The sequence below is a fragment of the Grammomys surdaster genome, unplaced genomic scaffold, assembly GCF_004785775.1.
Source record: "Grammomys surdaster isolate TR1022 unplaced genomic scaffold, NIH_TR_1.0 65, whole genome shotgun sequence".
In the NCBI taxonomy this organism is placed as follows: Eukaryota; Metazoa; Chordata; class Mammalia; order Rodentia; family Muridae; genus Grammomys; species Grammomys surdaster.
In genome coordinates, this window is record NW_021604567.1 from 4,994,587 (window position 1) to 5,013,802 (window position 19,216).

General features: G+C 36.8%; 1 pseudogene; it reads right to left on the minus strand.

The window, feature by feature from the left end:
* Nucleotides 1-13,336: 13,336 nt before the first annotated feature.
* On the minus strand, nucleotides 13,337-13,741 carry LOC114624490 (annotated as a pseudogene).
* Between the last annotated feature and the right edge of the window lie 5,475 nt (nucleotides 13,742-19,216).

A 19,216-nucleotide genomic window follows, 5' to 3' on the forward strand; every position in this document is an offset into this window, starting at 1 on the left:
AGAGATCTAGTAATCTGTTCCCGTTCGCTAGTGAGGAGTCATTGAGGATGCTAAGAGCTGAGCTACGCCACTATGATCTGAGTACTGTTGCACATGGACGGCACCATCCTAAAGGCTGAAGGGCTGTGTAGAATAAAAGGGAAAAAGAAGAAAGCCAGCAGAATGCTGTTACTCCCCGTCTCTGGTAGCTTCCCCACCATGACATATGGAACCATTTAAAACCACATGAGTGAATCTTTACTTTCTTTCTTTTCCTGTCATGTCAGAAGGGGACTACAAGAACTCAAGACTCAGAGTTTTAACTGTGAGGGAAGTGCACTTTGCCCACATGTGGTATCAGGAAGGATAGAGATAAAGAAACATTGGCCTACTGTACATATAGGCAAGAAGGAGATTATGAAGTGTCAACCAGATAAAAAAACCCAGTCCTCAGGACTAGAAAGTAGCAGTAAAAGGGAACCCGGGAATTCTGATGACAACACAACTCATTGTGAAACTGAGAGCTACTTCACCCTCAGTACTGGTTATTCCAATGCTCTCACTACGAGGACATAAGCACACAGTTAGCTCGTCTGATATATGAGTTGTGATGCATGATTTAAAAAATATGTAATCATTTTATCTGTCTAAAGTCCTCGTGGATTAGATCGTAGGATGTTTCATTCATCATTTGCAGTATGAACAGGTGTGAAAACGGAAGACAAACCACATAAAAGAGAGCATCTGTCTCATGATCTCTGAAAAGGTCAGTGGTCCTTCCAGGGCACCTTTTTATTAGACAGTCCTCTTGTTCGTATTCATAAATGCCAAAACCCAACATCTTACTGAATCTTATTTCAGAACAACACTAAAAAGAAGGTTATGTTTCACCCCTTATTTAAACATGGTAAAATGCTAAGACTTTGTATGCCAGATATTTGTAATAAAAAGTATTTATACAGAAAATTTCTTGTGACTGAAATGCAGTATTTTATATTTTAGACTTAATAGTGAAATATAATTCCCATGCAGAAAAGTATAAAAATCATGCATGTACATTTTGGCTAATGGTTTTCTGTCTGCCTATGTGTAGGCAGGTATGCATACACCTGTGTGCAGGTGAACGTGGAAGTCAGGGGTGAACCTTAGAGGTCATGCTTTTGGTGTACTGTGTTCTGTTTTTGAGACAATGTCTCTCACTGGCCTCGAGCTCACTGAATAGGCTAGACTATCTAACCAGTAAGAGTACTTAATCTGCAGGTCTCTACCCACCTCCCTCCCCCTTCTTCATCATCGTCATCTTCATCATCATCTAAAACTATTTTAAATTGAAATGTATTTTAATCATATTCTTAAACTCTCTCACATCCTTCTAGATTCTTTCCCCATCTCTATCCACTGAACCTTTAGTTATTTCTTTAAAAGCAAATAAAATCCAATATAAGAAATTACTCCAAACTGCAGTATCAAAATAAAAGCACATCCCCAAAGAAAAACTGTAAATAAATAAAAGCACACACACAGATACACACATATGCACATGCACACACACACATGCAAAAAGACACCAAAAACCAAACCTAACGTACAAAATTGTGGAGTCTCTTATATGTTTCGTCAGCTACTCCTGAACATGAGCCCTTACTGGAGTGATTGATATATCCAATGTCATTCCATTAGTCAAAACTGACTTTTCCTTTTTCCAACATATAAACTGACAGTAAAGACGTTTAACTTGCCAGCTTTTTTTTTCTTTTCTTCCATTTTGTTTTTCCTTTCCCCCACCCCCTTACAGGCTTTCATTTTGTGGCTTTGACTGGTCTAGAACTTACTATGTACATTAGGCTAGGCTAGAACTCACAGAGATCCACATACCTCAGCTCCCAGATTGAGGACTTAAAGATGTGTGTCCCTAGTCCCAACCATCACTCAGCTTTTTACATGGGTTCTAAAGATTAAATTTGGTTCTTGCATGAATTTGATCAACTGAGCCATCCCCACTGCCCTATACTGATTAATCTTCCCAGAGTGAATACGACACACTGGATAATCATACACACAGCTGGGATTTTTGGATTTACATTAGCTATAGATCAGTGTAAAATAATAATTGACATTTATTTCCTTTTACTTGAAAATGTATTATTTCTTCTTGTAGAAGGATTGGACCTCCTCTCTTATAGTTTTATAAAATACACAATGAATTGTTACATGTTGTATATATTTCCTTGTACTGTAGAGTCCAGTCTTGCAACCCATTATCCAACCTTCCTGCGACAAACCTCTATTGTCTTCATATCTTTGGAAACAAATGTTTTAACTTCTACATATAAGGGAGACTGTGTACCATATTTTCTTTCTGTGCTTAGATAATTTCACTCAGTACAGTGACCTCTAGCTGAATCTGTGTTGTCACATTGGACAGAATTGTATTCTTTTGATGTTGCAGAAAATCATTTTACTCTGTGTAGCTCTTATGTATTTATCCATTTGCCAATCGATAAACACCAAGACTGAATCCATATCTCAGGTATTTGGGAATATAAGAATTTTTGTAAGGATAAGTAGAGATTCTCTAGTTTTGTCAATGGAAAGAAAACTTTTTAAAGGAATTGGTTTATCCAACACTGCAAAGAATAAAACAATTTGAGAAATTATAAATATCTAGCTTTAAATAGCTTGCAACATGGAGAAAGTCCAGAAAGTAGAGGCAGAGTAGAATGCTAGACAAAAGATTATGGACTTTGCAATTCTGTGCTGGATGTTGTAAAAGTAGTTGGTGACACAGAGAGGCTGAGTTAATTAACTCCCCCTTTCTGTATTTTAATATAATATTTTATTTATTCTTTGAAAATATAATACATGCACACCAAGTGTTTCAATCATGCCTCTTTCTCCCTTTCTGACCCTCTCAGATCCAAGAACAAGCACGGTCTTCACTGATAGGAAGAAGGGATTAGGACTGTCTTAAATGCAGGATACGTTGGTTATATATAGTATAATATATCATATATAATATTACATATTATATAATATATAATATCCTTGTAAAGTCCAGACTCACTTTCATTATATTTAACATCTTTACGAAAACAAAGCTGTAACTACTCTAAAGGATGAAAATTTATCCTAGCTAATATATCAAACAGGGAAACCAAATGAGAGAAATATAGAATCAGAAGGAGAAATAAAATTCTCTATTTAAAGATGATATGGCTGGCTTCATAGAAGAAGTTCCAGGATACAAGATTTACAGCTGAAAATTAATCCCTTTCATATAGATCATCTATGGGGACATAGAATAGATTTCTCAGGAAGAGGGCATAGGGATGATGGGGGTGGGAATAGGAGAGATCAGGGAAGAGGGATGGAGGGAAAGAGTACTGGAAAAAACAACTGGAACGGGGGGGTGCATTTTGAGGACAAGGTGGAAACCTAGTGCAATGGAGACTCCCTGGACTCTATGAGGATGACCCGAGTGAAGACTCTTAATAGTGGGTGATAAAGAGCCTGAACCTGCCATCTTCTGTAACCAGGCAAGGCTTCCCCTGGAGGGAACTGGACACCAACCCTGTCACAAAAACCTTTAATCTACAATATGCCCTGGCTTCAAGATATGCTGGGATCTGGGATAAGGGTGGCTCAGAACTTGTGGTTGACCAATAACTGGTCCAACTTGACACTGTACCATTCTAAGTATGTGACATTTTTTGGGGTAGAATAAAGTAAAAGAAAAAGAAAAAGTTTACTAATTCCCAATGTTTGAGAGGGTGGGAACAAATAGAAAAGCACAGAATATTTTAGGGCAATTAAAATAGCTCTGTGATCCTAGTATGGTAGATACATACCATTCAGTCTTCATCTGCTTTTTTTTTTTTTTTTTTTTGGTCTTAAACAAGAGAATATACAACAAAAGAAGTGTAGCCTAAAATAAATCAAGGACTTTGCATGATTATGTTGTATCAGTGTAGGCTAAAAAACGGTGATAAGTGTTTCACTGCATTGTGGGTAGTTCTAAGTAAGGATGAGAGCCCTGTTGATGAGTTATGACTATGGAGCAAATGGAACATCCCTGCTTTCTCCTCCCTTTTTCAGTCCTCTTATTTTCCATAAAGTCCTTTGTTTAAAGTAAACATTCAATAACCTATTTACATTATTGAAGGGCTAGGACTTCCATATTCTTATTACTGAGTGTCCAAGTCTCAGAAAAATACCTGTAACAATTATGAAGATAAGAACCCATTTCAGAATGAATCATAAAATAACACAAAAAGAGAAAAAGTAAAGCAGAACCCAATACACTTTCCTTTTAGCTCATTTTTTAGTGTATATTGAAATGAAATACGTAATCCTGCTTTCTCAATCTGTCTTTTATTAAAATCGATACTTTGTTCACTTGCCATGTTTCTTAATATACACCAACATATCTGGAATAGAATTTGTATTATGACCAATTCAATTCTTTCATAGAAAAAACAGCTCATATCCTTTTATAGTTTTGATAATAGTATAATTTTTGCATTCACTACTCTGCTCACACCATTTTCTAGAATTCTTTTTAATTTTATGATTTCTATTGCTTTTAATTTTAATTTTAAGCAAAAGCAGTTGAGTGTTAAGAAAATAGCACCTCACTTGGTATTCTTTCTTAATTGCTGCATGTAACTTGATTCATCCTAACCACTATAACTGAATGAAATATTATTCAAGTATCTGTGGAATTTAATTATAATGTTGAATGCAACTACAGACATCTCAAATCAGAGAAACATTCTAATTATTGCTTCGATGTGTGGGCTGGTTAGGCCTTGCCAACTTGAGACTACCTGAAGTCATCTTGGAAGAGTCTACCTCAACTGAGGAATTGCCTTCTAAGATAGAACTTTGAGGCTGTCTACAGGGCATTTTTTTTTGTGATGTGCTGGTCCTGAATTATTTAAGGAACCAAACTGTGCAATCCATGAGGAACAAGCAAGTAAGTGATGTTCTTCCATGGCCTTTATTTAAGTACCTGGCTCCAAGTATCTACCAGCCATTAATTTCTGCTCTGCAATGATGTCACTCACTGATGGACTGTCATGTGGAAGTGTAGCTGAAATAAATCTTTTTCTTTAAATCTTTAAAATATCTATCTATCTATCTATCTATCTATCTATCTATCTATCTATCTATCCATAATCTATCTCTCTATATATATATATTAACATATACACTCCAAATTGAATTGTTAGATTTTTTTTGTAAGTGACATAACACAAATATAAAGAATATTACTTTCAATGTCATGGAGATATGCTAATTTGTTGAGTAGAAATTGAAGTATAGAGGAGCAGGTGTTCTCTTTGTAGATATAGCCAGCAGCTCATTCCTTGACTCAATCTCAGCTTTTTAACTCCTATTCCAAGGTTGTCTGTCTCAGATTGGATGTGTAAACTATCTTTTGTAATGAGAACCATCTCTCAGTAAGGCAGCTCCCATTTTTTTTTGAAGCGGGGCTGCTTTTAGGAGTTAAAAAGGAACAGAACGATGAGTGTGCCAGGAATGGGATTTGCCTTAGTTTCTTTGTCTGATGCTATGGTAAACTGCCCTGACAGTGTGAGAAACAAATTGATCTTTGGCTAACAATCCAAGTGTATCACCTATTAGGGCAGGCTAGTGAAGGCAGCAGGCACTGAAGCAGCTGGTCACATCACAGGCGTCAGCAGTAAGCAGAGAGTGATGAATGCTACTGCTCCACTCACTGTCTCCACCACACACAGATTCTTGCTCAGGGAATGGTCCTGCAGTGTCTATGAGTCTTCCCACTTTAATCTCTTAAAGTCATTCTCAGAGGCTAACTAAGCCTTGTTTAGATAATCCGTAATATATGCTTGTAGAAGATTATCTGCTAGATAATTCTAGACTCTAGCAAGATGATTATTAAGACTAACTATAGAGACTTTAAACAGATTAGAATTTATGATTATTTTAATTGTGGATTCCAAAAATACAGTTTAAATAGAAGGTCTCTGCAAAAATATGCTCACATTTAAAATTTTTCCTTGCTAAGAAGTTTAACCTTCATGATCTTGAGAAAAAACTGTCATCAACGCATGCATGTTATGTATGAGTTATCAAGAGATATAGCTGTTCCTAAAAAGTACCCTTGGAATAACTAGTGACATACACCTGCTTATGGTCAGTAACACTCAACCTTGACATTGGATTTAGCCTTTGAACTTCCCAAGTGTTTATATAATCTTTGTTTTGTTTGATTGTAATTTAATTGTGTTTCCCCTTCCCTTTTCTCTTTCCAAACCCTCCCAGATACTTTTCACTGCTCTCCTTCAAACTCATGGCCTTTTTTCTTAAATAATATTTCATGAATATATGTATTGTTTTCAAGGCTTGACACTACTTGACACTAGACAACCAATTGGTGTACTCTTGCCTGGGGAGGCGCATCCATTCCATTCCCAGGCTTCCTCAGTTGCCTATAGCTCTGTGTGTAGGGTTGAGTCCTTATGGGCTGTTTCCTGTCCTGTTTGACATATTCATTAATGCCATCAATTTTTATCGTATGTTTGAGCATTTTAAAAAGAGATTTATTTATTTTATGTGTATGAATGTTTTACCTGACTGGGTGTATATGCACCATATGCTTATATGCTCATGGAAGATAGAAGACAGTGTCACATTCCCTGAAACTGGAATTACAGAAAGTTTGTGAGCCACTGTGTGTGTATTGAGAACTGAACTTGTGTCTTCTGAAACAGTTATCTTTTCAATCCCTGCCCAAGTATTTTTTAACATGTATCTAAATTTGAGATTCTCAGATTGTCCATAAGGCATTTTAATCTAATAATTTTGTATATTTTATAGCTATTTGGCTGAAATTATTCATTAGCCTAATAGATATAGTACCATCAGTCATAACTTGGACGAGTTTATTTAGTAGGATATTTAAATATATAAGAGCACACTACTTGAAATACAGAGTTTTGCTATTTGAAAATGAAATTAGCATTTACTTCTTGCAGAGTTTTGGCTGTATGTAAATCCTGCACAATTCAAAGTGTTGACTTATGTTGAGAACTCACTTTTTATGTGGATGGAAACCATACAATTAATTGTACATGTGGATTACATTAAAATTTTTCCAAAAAATGTAGCTCACAATTGTAGGTGTCGTTTTTCTTTGTTTTAACATATCATCCAGTGTTAGAACATAATTTTTTTTTTTAAAGAAAATGGCTTTGGATGTTAAGGACATCATCTGGGGAGAACGACTCTTGCTTTGTAACTCCTCTATGAGCCTCTTCATTTTTCATCTGCATGTCCTCCAGAAACACTAACTACAGTCAAAGAGTCTTGACATTATCCATGAGTCAACTGTGTTCCGTGGGACCAAGAATAAGGTACTCAATGTTAGAGAGTTGAGGAAGTGTTAAGCAGAACATTTTGCTGTTGTTGTTTCTGGAATTTCTTTTTCACTTCACTATAGCACACTGTAAGTGATAGAACACTTTCTCGCAGATTTCCCAAGAGGCAGAATTACTTATGAAGGGGGAAAGAATATATCAAATCCCACCTAGTGTTTGAGCTTGTGGACACTGTGCCAAACAGAGGTAAAGTCACTTCCAGATAAACTGACTACCTAAGGGATAATTTCACACATTTAAGCAACTGGAGACAATTTGGAAAGACTTGTTGAGAGCAGAGAGGTGATTCTTTAAGCAGACATGCTTTCCTATAAACTTGGACTTATGGAAACTATCCACTAGCATATTTAAGGGCCGAGTGTTCTGTTTCAGTGTGTATGAGTACAACTGTACATCTGGGAAATGTGTTGTAAAATGGAAAGTGTTCTCTAGTTTGAGCATACAGACAGAACTGTTCCAGCAATTTGGGGGCGTTAGTGCCAACATTAAAAAATTCTGTGCAATTAGAGTGAAGAGGCTAAGTTTCTCAGAAACAATAAGATAAAAATCTTGTTGGCTTACACACCTTGTTTGGTTTTATAAATCAGGACTGGAGAAAAAACAATTTTTGTATTCAATTAACAACTAAAAGTACTCTTTGCTGTTATTTGCTCGCAAATGTTACTTGCTGTGTAGCTAAGCAAACAAACGTGTGAATTTTGATATGACTGTTCAAATGACATACTTCAGTTGTCATCAAGTAAATCACAAGTAAGTTGCCTGGCTCTCAGTGTGTCGTTTGTGGGTAGTAGTTTAATAGTGTGATTTTAAAAATAAATATTATTCTAATTATTTGGAGGTGGTATGTACATTTGAATATTCAACGAATTGAATCTATTTTTCTAAAATGGTTTAAAGTTTATCTGTGAGGAATGCAAAAAAAGTTGTACATTATAAAACCTGGAATTTTAAAAATTGTTTTCTAGCAGCAAAAATATAGGCTTTCATAGGCATTAAAATCCCTACATTGTCCATGTCAACATCTAAGCACAAGGAGAATCCTTAAGAGGAGCCTTTCTCTTCCCAGTGTAGCTTAGGAGCTAGGAAATAGCAGGGAGAGTTCCCTGTGGCTGATTAATTTCCAACACTGTCTCTGCCCCCTCATTGCCTGTTCTTATTTTCTTATTCACCTTACACCTTCTTACCCTCTCTTCATTCTTCTCCCTGTGTCTCTTCATCTTCTCCATAGCCCAAGCTGGCCTTGAGCTCATTGTACCTTCCTGTTTTTTGCCTCCTAACAGAAGTATAGGCTAAGCTAACACCTTAACACTTTATGTGAGTGTGTAAGTAGATAGTTTATTTACATCCTCAAATGCACGTAAATTACGCAGCTTTTTGAAGAAGAATGTTCTAATGTTTGCATTGTGTCAAACTGTAAAATATCTATTTTTCCCCCTCTCAAACAACCTAGAAATGGGTTTCTCTCAGAGGAACAAGGAAGGCATTGGAGCATCATTAGCATTAATGTTCACTTGTATTAGGTTTAGAGGAGATATTGATCATAGTAAGTCTAATATCTGAGTAATAAATCCTAACTTCAAGACTATTAATGTATTAAAGCTTGATGTATGATGGAGTCATTAAAATATATAATGGAATGTTTTAAACTTATATATACACACTATTCTTGTAAAGATGCAAAAGAATGTATAACAGAAACTCAGGGGTATAAAATACTTTTCTAGGCTATAGGAAATAGTCTAAAGGTTTTATAAACTTTCAGAACATAATTAAAACAGACAATGTAGTACCTTTTAAAATTACATCTATACAACTCATTCTCTTTTCTATAAATCAGAAATTTCAGTGAAGTTCTGGTTTGTGTTGAGGATCAAGTCTGAGTTGGCTCTATCATTCAGTATACCAAAAGTTAGAAATGATTTAGTGTTTAGAGTTTAGTTTGCTTTTAAATTTTAGTTTTAAATTCATTAAATTCAGGTTTAGATGTTAAAATATGTTTGAGTTTTATCTATCCCATTATCTGTTTCCTCAAAGTACATAGTGGTCATTACACTTTCTGTGTAGCTTTTGATAGTGACTGCTTCCTACCTCCCGCATCGTGTTTACAACGAGTGTAGGGTTTGTGTACCGCAGTAGATAATCAGAATATCCCTGTTTAATGGAGTTTAGTCTATACTTGCTTCCTGTAAACAAAGATGGGGGAAGAACAGTTTTTACACTGTTACGCTGTTTAGTGTGTGTGTGTGTGTTTTGCTGAACTTAGCATGTTTTTCAAGTTAATTTCCATACAGTAGTGCAAGTTTTAAATATTCTTTATGAATGATAGCTCATTGTTATATAAGGTTAAAATTCAACTTTGAGTTTTATCTTCTCATCTTCTCTACACACACACAGACGCTCAGTAGTTTGTGGAAGCAGAAAAGCTGTGTTCCTCTTGTGCTGATTAACTGAGTAGTTTTAAATAACATTTATTATACGCTTTTCTGCACACACTAACAATAATACAGGAAACCTGATTACTGAATGTACTAAATGTTGTGAAATTAACAGTAGGGGTTGCAATGGCAACATTTTATTCATGTTTACACTTGAAAGTCCAAAAGGACTTTCATTGTTTGACCTAGAAACATTAGAAAAGGCATGTATGGTCTTACAGTTGGTCTCTTAAACTTTGGTCCCCCCATACCCACCCCCCAGTGCAGTACTGTTCAGAGAGACAGAGGTTTGGGAAGTGACAGGCTCATGAGAGGCCTGGTCTTCTGAATGGGCTGGTACAGTTATGCATATATAACCCCAGTAGGGTTATTGGGAGACAGTGGGGAATTGAGGAAGAAGGGCCTAGTTGTGAGGCCATTGGGGGCTTTCCATCGAAGAGAAGAATGTATTCTCAGCGTCTTTCTTTCCTTTTCTGCTTTCTTTTGTTGTGACATGAAAAGTTTTATCTTATCACATGCTCCTCACAAGGCTGTTCTGCTTTACTTGCAGGCCCCTCAATCAGAGATCCCAGTATCTGGAACTGAGACTTGATGCGTGAGTCAAAGTTAACATTTTGTTCTTTAGGTTGATGTTTGAAGACCTTTGCCATATCCGTAAGAATCTGGCTGACACACCTACCAATTAGTCACTTCTAATTACATAAACTTCTGGTTTTCTATAGGGCCCTACAAATACGATTGTTACCCCGTGACTATTGGATCCCACCCGCTTGAATATGGTAAATATTAGTATGTTCTTATCAAAATGTAAAGTCTTGTCACTTTAAGAGCTTACAACTTCACTGCACACGTTAGAAGTGAAATATCCTTTTTCCTTTACCAGCTGAACTTCCTCTTGTTTTTTGAAACGTGGATCATTTTGTGTAAAAAAAAGATAATTTTTCTCTTGGTTCATCGACACAAGTTCCTGCAAGCTGTTTGACATTTCACTGCTGTGACTTTGTCCCCTTGGAATTTCAGTGCTACCCCACAGCCTGGAAGATGCGATGGGTACATACATATGAATGCTGTATACAAACTCAGGAAACTGGTGGAATTTATAGGAAGAATATGTGCTTTGATTTCTTTTTTAATAACTAGGGTGTTGCCTTTGTAATGTTAGGTTGAGAAACCCATCTGCAGGCATTTGAAATATCCATCATATAATCACAGGCTACATAACGACAGCACGGAGGTTCACTAAAGATGTTTATGTTATATTTCGAACTGGAAGGTTCACGGTAGACTTGTAGAGTAATAGTGATTGTTGCCCTTTCATGCTAAAACTCTTCACTTCACCTTTTTCCATACTTCTGACAAACCCCCAAAATGAAAGACATAGAATATTGTACTTCTTACATTTTTTCAGCTTTGAAAAGCAAATTTAAAAAATGTAAATGTCTAGAGTCAGGCGATAGCATTGGTTTTAATGTGGAAATTGGGCTAAAGTAGATGAGAGTTGCTGAATAGTACAGAGAGAAGAATAAGAAGTAAAGAACTTAAGTGCTAGCAGAATACACAGCATCATACCTAATTTTGGATGACTCTACCACTAGGGAGATTAAGGAGTATCCCCAACATTTGAAGGACAATAGGGCACAGGATACCTGTGGCCAGCCTAACTAATTCATAGAACACCCCAGATTTATTATATACAAACATGAGTAATAAGAGATGATGTTACAGAGCAAACAAAATATTTCTTCTTTAACTTTTACAAGACAGAATAAAGCAGAAAACTGAACTTTTAGAAGAACTTTGATGAAATAAAAATGTCTCAGCAGATGCTTGCTCTTATATCTTCTTGTGGATCTGGATTATTCTCGTTTAGTGATCCTGTCTTACTTTCTTTTTCTTTGTCCTGCCATTCTTTATTTCTCAGAATAATACAGTTTTCAAAAGAATTATACACTTTAAACTCTGATCAGCTGTCTTATTTTCTATTTAGGAAGATATTCCGAGGCTCTTGGAAGAAGATGGAGTGTGGATTAGGATCACTTTCCTATGTCCCCATGTATCTGAAAGAAAATGTGAGTTAGGACTCCAAAACAGAGCTGAGAGGCATGGAGAGTCCATGGTGGGTCAGAAGAATCAGCAGTCTGAGGGGGATTTTGTAAAATATGGAACTAGTGAATGTTAGATTTACAAAGGAATCAGTAGAGGAACACAGAACATTGACCTCACAGAAGGTTATTCCCCCAACAATCTGCTCTGAATATTTGTACCAAAGAGAAAAGTAAAATCTCTCGGAGGAAAGGCAGCAAAATGGAAACACGAAGCAGCTGCTGGGAGTCGTCAGTGTCAGGATCTGGTGTTGATACCTGAATTATTGGAACAGGAGGAAGCAGACCCTGAGAGAAACCATGGCGTCAAGCAACTCAGACCAAAGGAAACAGGAAGAGAGAACACTGCCAGACTGGGCCTGAAGAGAATAGGCGCCGTGGACTCACAGAACTGCAAGAAAATCCCTGTGAATAGATGGATCAAGAAAAACATGGCCCAAAATGACACTTAGTGAATGTACGCAGGCTAAGGCTCATCACGTGCTGATGAGTAGCCAACATAAGCATTGTTCTGAGAGGCAAAGATGGCCAAAATACATACATACATGCATACATGCATACATGCATACATACACACATGCATGCATACTTACATATATGCATGCATACATGCATACATACATACATGCACACATGCATTCTTACATATATGAATACATACATATAGGCATGCATGCATACATACATACATGCATGCACACATACATACATACATGCATGCATACATGCATACATGCATGCATGCATACATACATACATACATACATACATACATACACGTGGTGGCAGGTATACGTGACAGCCTCTAACGTTGAAATTGAAGATGAGAGCGCCTGGCCAACCTGCATGTAGAGAAAGCAGTACATGTGTGTTTGACGAGGAGGATTTAGAGCAGCTCTTCATTATGAGGGCTGAGAAACGTTAACAGAGGATTCACCCATGCTGAAGCTCACTCACAGACTATACATGGAGACTCGATTGGTCTCCATGGAGACACTTCATATCCATCCATCTATTCTGACTCGTTGACTCCTGAGACACAGAGTAGATGTCTATCTTGATCTGTCTATAAGATATTTTAGTGAGGGGAAGAATCCAGTATCTTTGGCAGCGAGGAAGAAATACTAACTGATGTTATCTTTTCTTTCTTTCTTTCTCTCTCCCTCCCTCTCTCCCTTTCTCTCTCTCTCTCTCTCTCTCTCCCTCTCTCTTTCTTTCCTTTCTTTTAGCACTAAAGCTTTATTACAAAAGGAGTTAACTGCTAGAGGGGGCTCTCTCCAGTCTCTATGTCTCTTCTTTCCTAGTATATACCTTCAGGGGAAGTCAGTGGTCTGTCATAGAAGAGGTGTCTGGGAAAATAGAATATGGTAATATTTTTTCCAATGTCCTCCAAATCCTTCTAGGTGCTGTTGAGAATCTTCTGGTAGAAGATGTAGCTCTCATCTCCAAGATCCTCCATATCTCCATCCTGGGGATCTCTTATCTTCTTTTGTCATTTGTGCTGTGGCTGACTAGTCCTGGTTGACTTGGAGGGGACTTCCACTTCCATAGCTGCTTTTTCTTTCTGGGCAAGTCGGATCTGCTGCAAGAGTTTCCTGCGCTTCTTCCCAGATAGCGTGATGTTGGCACGAGCACTGGACGCCCGCTTCTTGAGGTGGTGCCTTGTAGTCAGCCCTTCGTCTATCACAGCCCCGACCATCTGGCGCTTTGGTCACCGATCCCTGATTAGTACCCTGCAGCACTTCAACAACTTCTTTTTCAGTTCTGTCTGGGAACGATTGATCTTTCCTCCTGGAGGTCCCATTGCTACACTCAGAGGCTCCATCTTTTCGTTTTTATGTTATTGTGCTTTTTTAATCTTTGTTTGTACATAAATATTCGAAGTTGTTTTCGCTTTTTACTGTTTAGTGAGGTTTTGTGATCATTTTTTCTGTTTTTGTTTTTGTTTTTTTTTTCCTTCACCGGGTTCATGCTGTGTCTGTCTATGGTTTTTGTAGTCTCTATTTCTCTCACCCACAACGCAAAACCTTCCCCCTTTGTTCCTACCTCATTTTATCTGAGTTTCATCCCCCATATACTTCATGTGAAGTAGAAACTTCGAATTCTTTGGAAAGTTAGTTATGTCAAATTATGTTTTGCTGGTACACACAGGTGAAATGTTGTCTTGCTAAAGCAAACACATGAAAGACTGTTTTCCTGAAGTAGACGCCAGTGAAATGGTGTTTAGATATAGCAGACTCCCAAGAGGACGCTTGATGAAGAACTATAAATATGACTCCATGGACAGTGGGAGATGAGCACTGAACTTTGGTTTGGTTTGCTCTAAATTGCTACCCTTCACTAAAGACACACATGTATTTATTGGTTTGCCTTATATAGCATTGTTGAGCTCAACTTGAGAGAAACTCACCCAAGAACTGCTCATGAGTTTCCTTCCTGTGGCAGTTTGCCGATTCAGTGGCCTCACCTCAGGCCGGTTGACGAGCCTGGCAGTTTTTCAGGATTGAACTGCAGCTGGCTGGTGTCTGCTTGCTGAAAGGACCAGACTGTAGCTGCTGGTTCATGCCTGGTGTCTGCCTGCCTAGTGGACTGCTTTCCAGCTGCTAAGTTTGGTGTTTGCTACAAGACTGAGCTGCTGCCCAAGAAGATTGAGATCACCCCCAAAGAGCTATTGCTGTTCAGGTCCACTTCCCCCATAGTCTAATAACTTTTCCACTACTTCTGCTGGGTGGGGGGCTAGGGGAGAAGTTGAATCCTTATTGAAAAAAATATAGGTTGCAAAAAATTGTATGCCTACATTCATGCATCACTTTCTGACTGTTCCTGTAGATTTAATAATCTTGACTCTACCCTTACCCCAGAGTCCTAAGTTTTCATCTTTCCTTACCTTCCTGTTCTCTGGTTTGAATTCTTGACCTTCCATTCCTTCTAGTGACTCATATCTTTCTGCATAATATATTGATTTTTATTCCATTCACCTATTACAATGTTACTGGATTATAAATGATGATTTGTCTGGGTATAAATAGTAGGCCTATATAGCCATTAGCTGTGGTTGCTTCTGCAGTTTGTTTTGTTCTCTCAGCCTGAACATAGAGATTTACCCCATTGTATCTAAAATATGCTATTCCATGGACCCCTCCCCTTATTCTGTGTTTACAGAGATATACAAATTGCTACAGATTCTTAAACCTGAAATTTTTATTTCATTCATATTATCTCATTCCCCTGCATATAAGGATATGAAGGAATATGAGAGAGAAGTATTGAAAATATGCATAATTAAAATTATAGGAATAAAAACTATCAAGTCACATAAATAGTAAGTAGATAGCTTCATCAATAAAATGGATCAAGTAGAAGATGGAATCAGAACTGAAGATAGAATATCAGATCTTGAAGACAAGCTAGATGAATGAGAACATTCAGACAGCAATAAATATGAAATAAGATAGTACAAACATAGCATACAAGATATATGGGGAATCACTAAAAAATAAATTTATGAACTATGAGAATAGAGGAAGAATAACTCGCTTCCAAAATCTAGGGAGATGGCTTGATATTGACACACACACACACAGACACACACAGACACACACAGACACACACACACACACACACAAACACATACACACGTGGATAGACTAGAAGACCCAGAAGTAAACCACACAAGCTATAGTCACCTGATTTTTCCTTTGACAATTATGCCCAAAACATACATTGAGTAAAAGTTCCCAAAAGTTTAACAACAACAACAAAAAATGATTAAACCTGATATCCACCTCTAGAAAAGTGACACTAAATTCTTATTTCAATCTGTACAAATATCAATTAAGAATGGATTAAAGCCTGACATGGTGGCACACACATTTAATTTCAGCACTCAGGCAAAGGCATGGAATCTCTGTCTTCATGTTTAAGGCCAGTTTAGCCTATATACTAAGTTCCAGGACTACGTAGAAACCTGGACTCAAAACCAAACAAATAAAACAACAAATGAATGGAGGATTTTGATTATGAGACCTAAAATTCTGAATGTGCTAGGGGAAACTACATGAAAACATTTCAAGGTCTAGGCATCAACAATGATTTTCTGAAAATTATTGCAGTAGCTCAGGAAATAAAACCAAACAATATTGCATAAATTAAATATCTTACCAAAGGAAATTCAGTAAGGAGAAGACACACAGAAAGGGAAAAAAATCTCCCCCGATTATACATCACACAAGAGGTTAGTATACAGAATATGTAAGGAACTAGGCTTAACTAGCCTGTTAATTAATGGGCCAATGAAATTAACAGTTCTCAAAAGATGAAGTTCAAAGTCTCAGAGGGGTGCGTAATGGGCTCTGAAAAGAAGCTGAGGCTGCCATGGAGTTAAGGAACAATCTCTCTGTACAGCTCACATCGAATGACAAATGATAATATTACATCCATAAAAATAAGTTTTTTTTCTTAAATTCAAACCAAAGTGTATTTCTTAAGTAAAAACCCAGATAAATCCATTGTGCAGGAAAACTTCTGAATATTGCCTCATTGTAGCAGATCAAAGTATATATAAAATATTACCGAATAAGGTATGGGGTATAAATTACTTCTATTCTGAATAGGAAACTAATCTTTGTCACACAATTGTAAACTAGTGCTATGGTCATCAAATCAAGATAGAGAAGGAAGTCATGCAGGCAGTCTGAGAAGTCTAGTTACTAAAGTTCATGCCGACATGCTTTGAAATGTTGCACTGTTAATAGAAACATTTATGTGACTGATTTTGGAAAGTATATTAAGTCAAATAAATTTTATCCAAGCCTAAAAGTGGTTAGGAAATACAAATGTTTTAATAAACATTTAAGTCAATGCAATTTATAATTGCTAGATAATGATGTCTTTCCTTAAAAAAAATGTACCCTAAATTATGGTTCCATGTTTGCAGTCCGTTTGATTGCTCTCAAGTTATTTGAAAATTCTCAAGACAACAGTGAATGCATTTAAACACAGATGTTGCTGCTACTCTTTTGGGAAAACAACTCTAGTAACTTACCTTGTGGTCAGGAGGAACAGAGTCATCGTAAATAGCAATCCTGAGCAGATATATGACAAAGGCAAGAAACCAAAAGCCCTTGGCTTCTGGATCCAGCAAATAACAGGAAATGAATAGTTCAGGACACGTGGGGAGAATATTCCACTATAATTCTTAGACTAAATCAAAAAATACTGCACAGGACACATGACATGCTGTTCATTTAAAACTGGTCTAATCACTGATGTTTCAGAATGTCCTAAAATCATGTACAATAAAGCAAAAATACACACTATATATTTTTTTCAAACTTAAATGATAGAAACTCAACTGAAAAACTGCTACTCTCTGTACAAGGCTACTTCTTAACGACTTCTTCTGGGACATTTCTTTGACTGTTCCTATATTTTAAAGTACATCTGTGTTACCATTTGCTGATGAATGTTTTAACTGCAACCCTGTGCTCATCTGTGTCATTGATAAGGACACCTTCTCACACTGGTTTTTCTCATAGTCTCACAAGTTGAGTTTTTAAAGCTGTTGCTTTTTTCTATATTCTTCCATTCTAGAACAAACAGGTCTTGGTGAGGAAGTGCATGACTCCAAAGAAGTTTTATAATAAGTGCACAAAAAGTGGGCAGTTATATTTTATTTATATAATCATAAAAATGCACGATCGTTTGTAATTTTTGATGATCTTAAGAAATGGTTCGGCTCCAGTCTTTTTGGTTCTGATTTTTTACCCTGTAAGTAATAAAGCAATCGTCTTGCAGCAGGGAGGATGTTCAGTACTGAGACTTTTCCCAGGCTCTGAATTTGCTCGTTCAATGTGTGCTGCCAGTCCACTGGTCTTTAACAGCATCTTAGACTACAACTGTCAGCAACCGCAACCATCCGGCCTTTGGTGAGGGGGACAAAGCGCCAACTGCTAGGAACGAACTTCACGATGCCTAGAATGGCTAAGACTGTAGCAGTTTCATTCCTTGAATAAATAATAGAGAACATAAGGGTGGGTTGGGGAATCGACTCTGTCTACAGCTCTATATAATATCCTATCTTAAGGTGTCAGCTTCCTACAGAATATCTTTAGGGGTTTTTAAAATAAAGTCTAAAACAGTGCCATCTTTTTTTTTTTTAAATGGTTTGTTTGGTCATTTTTTTAACTCTATAGGTATTTTCTATGTAGCATGGTTTCTGATTTTGTATCTTTATACTATTTCTGTGAGTGAGAATGTGTTTGTATCTCTGTGTCTTTATCTGTTTCTTGTGGTTTTTCTTTGGCTTTTTTTTCTGTCTTGTTCTATTAAGGTTTGTTTTCCTTTTACTTCATTTTAGTTTACTCTTTCTTTCCTTTTTAGATACTTACTTGTTTTCTATTGACAAAGAACAAGAAAGGGTGTGGATTGGGTGACTGATGAGGTAAGGAGGACCTGGGAGGAGACAGGGGAAGGAAAACCACATCAAAATTTATTGTACACAAAAATCCATCTCAATAAAAATAAATGTAAAGGCTAAAACAGGGAAAAAGGAATTCCATGGGAACCACTTAGTGTGGAAATAAAATAAACAAAGAAACTTACTATCCTATTTCGATTTCGTTTTTTGCTTGACTTTTTAAAAAACTCAAGCTTGCTTTTTGTTCCTGAATAGTTGTAGAAGATCTTCACTCAAGACACAGAACATGCTTCAATAATAAATCACTAAGTGGCTCTTGCCAGAGGAGTGAGATTTAGGATTTTGTTGTTTGTCTTGGGTCAGAGGGCAGCTGAACAGGACCTTCAAGGACAGCAGGTGATTTAATGAAGGGACTAGATCTGTTCTTTGCAACTGCGATGTAAAATGTTCTTTTAGTGGTATTCACTTTGTTGTTCTTCCATTTCCTAATAAACTCCAAACTCCTCTCATCAGGAGTGATTTGCTACCATCCTTACTCCAGTTACATTCATGATGTCATCCAGTTGGGAGAAATTCCTTCAAAATCCAAGTACGCGTAACAATGTGTAACAGTACTGCTAACTAATATCAATTATAATTTACTTCATAGTCACAATTGCATAAAAGTAGAACCAATTCCGTTTTTTGTCATTCAAAAAAAAATCCTTCAAAATCAAAATGTACCTACACTTATCTTATATGACACACAGCAGGGGTGTTGAAAATTGGAATGGTCTGCATTAAGTTAAGAAATTGAATCACATGGAATTAAATAATATATTTAAATTATACTGATTATATAATAAATGGGTATGGTTTATT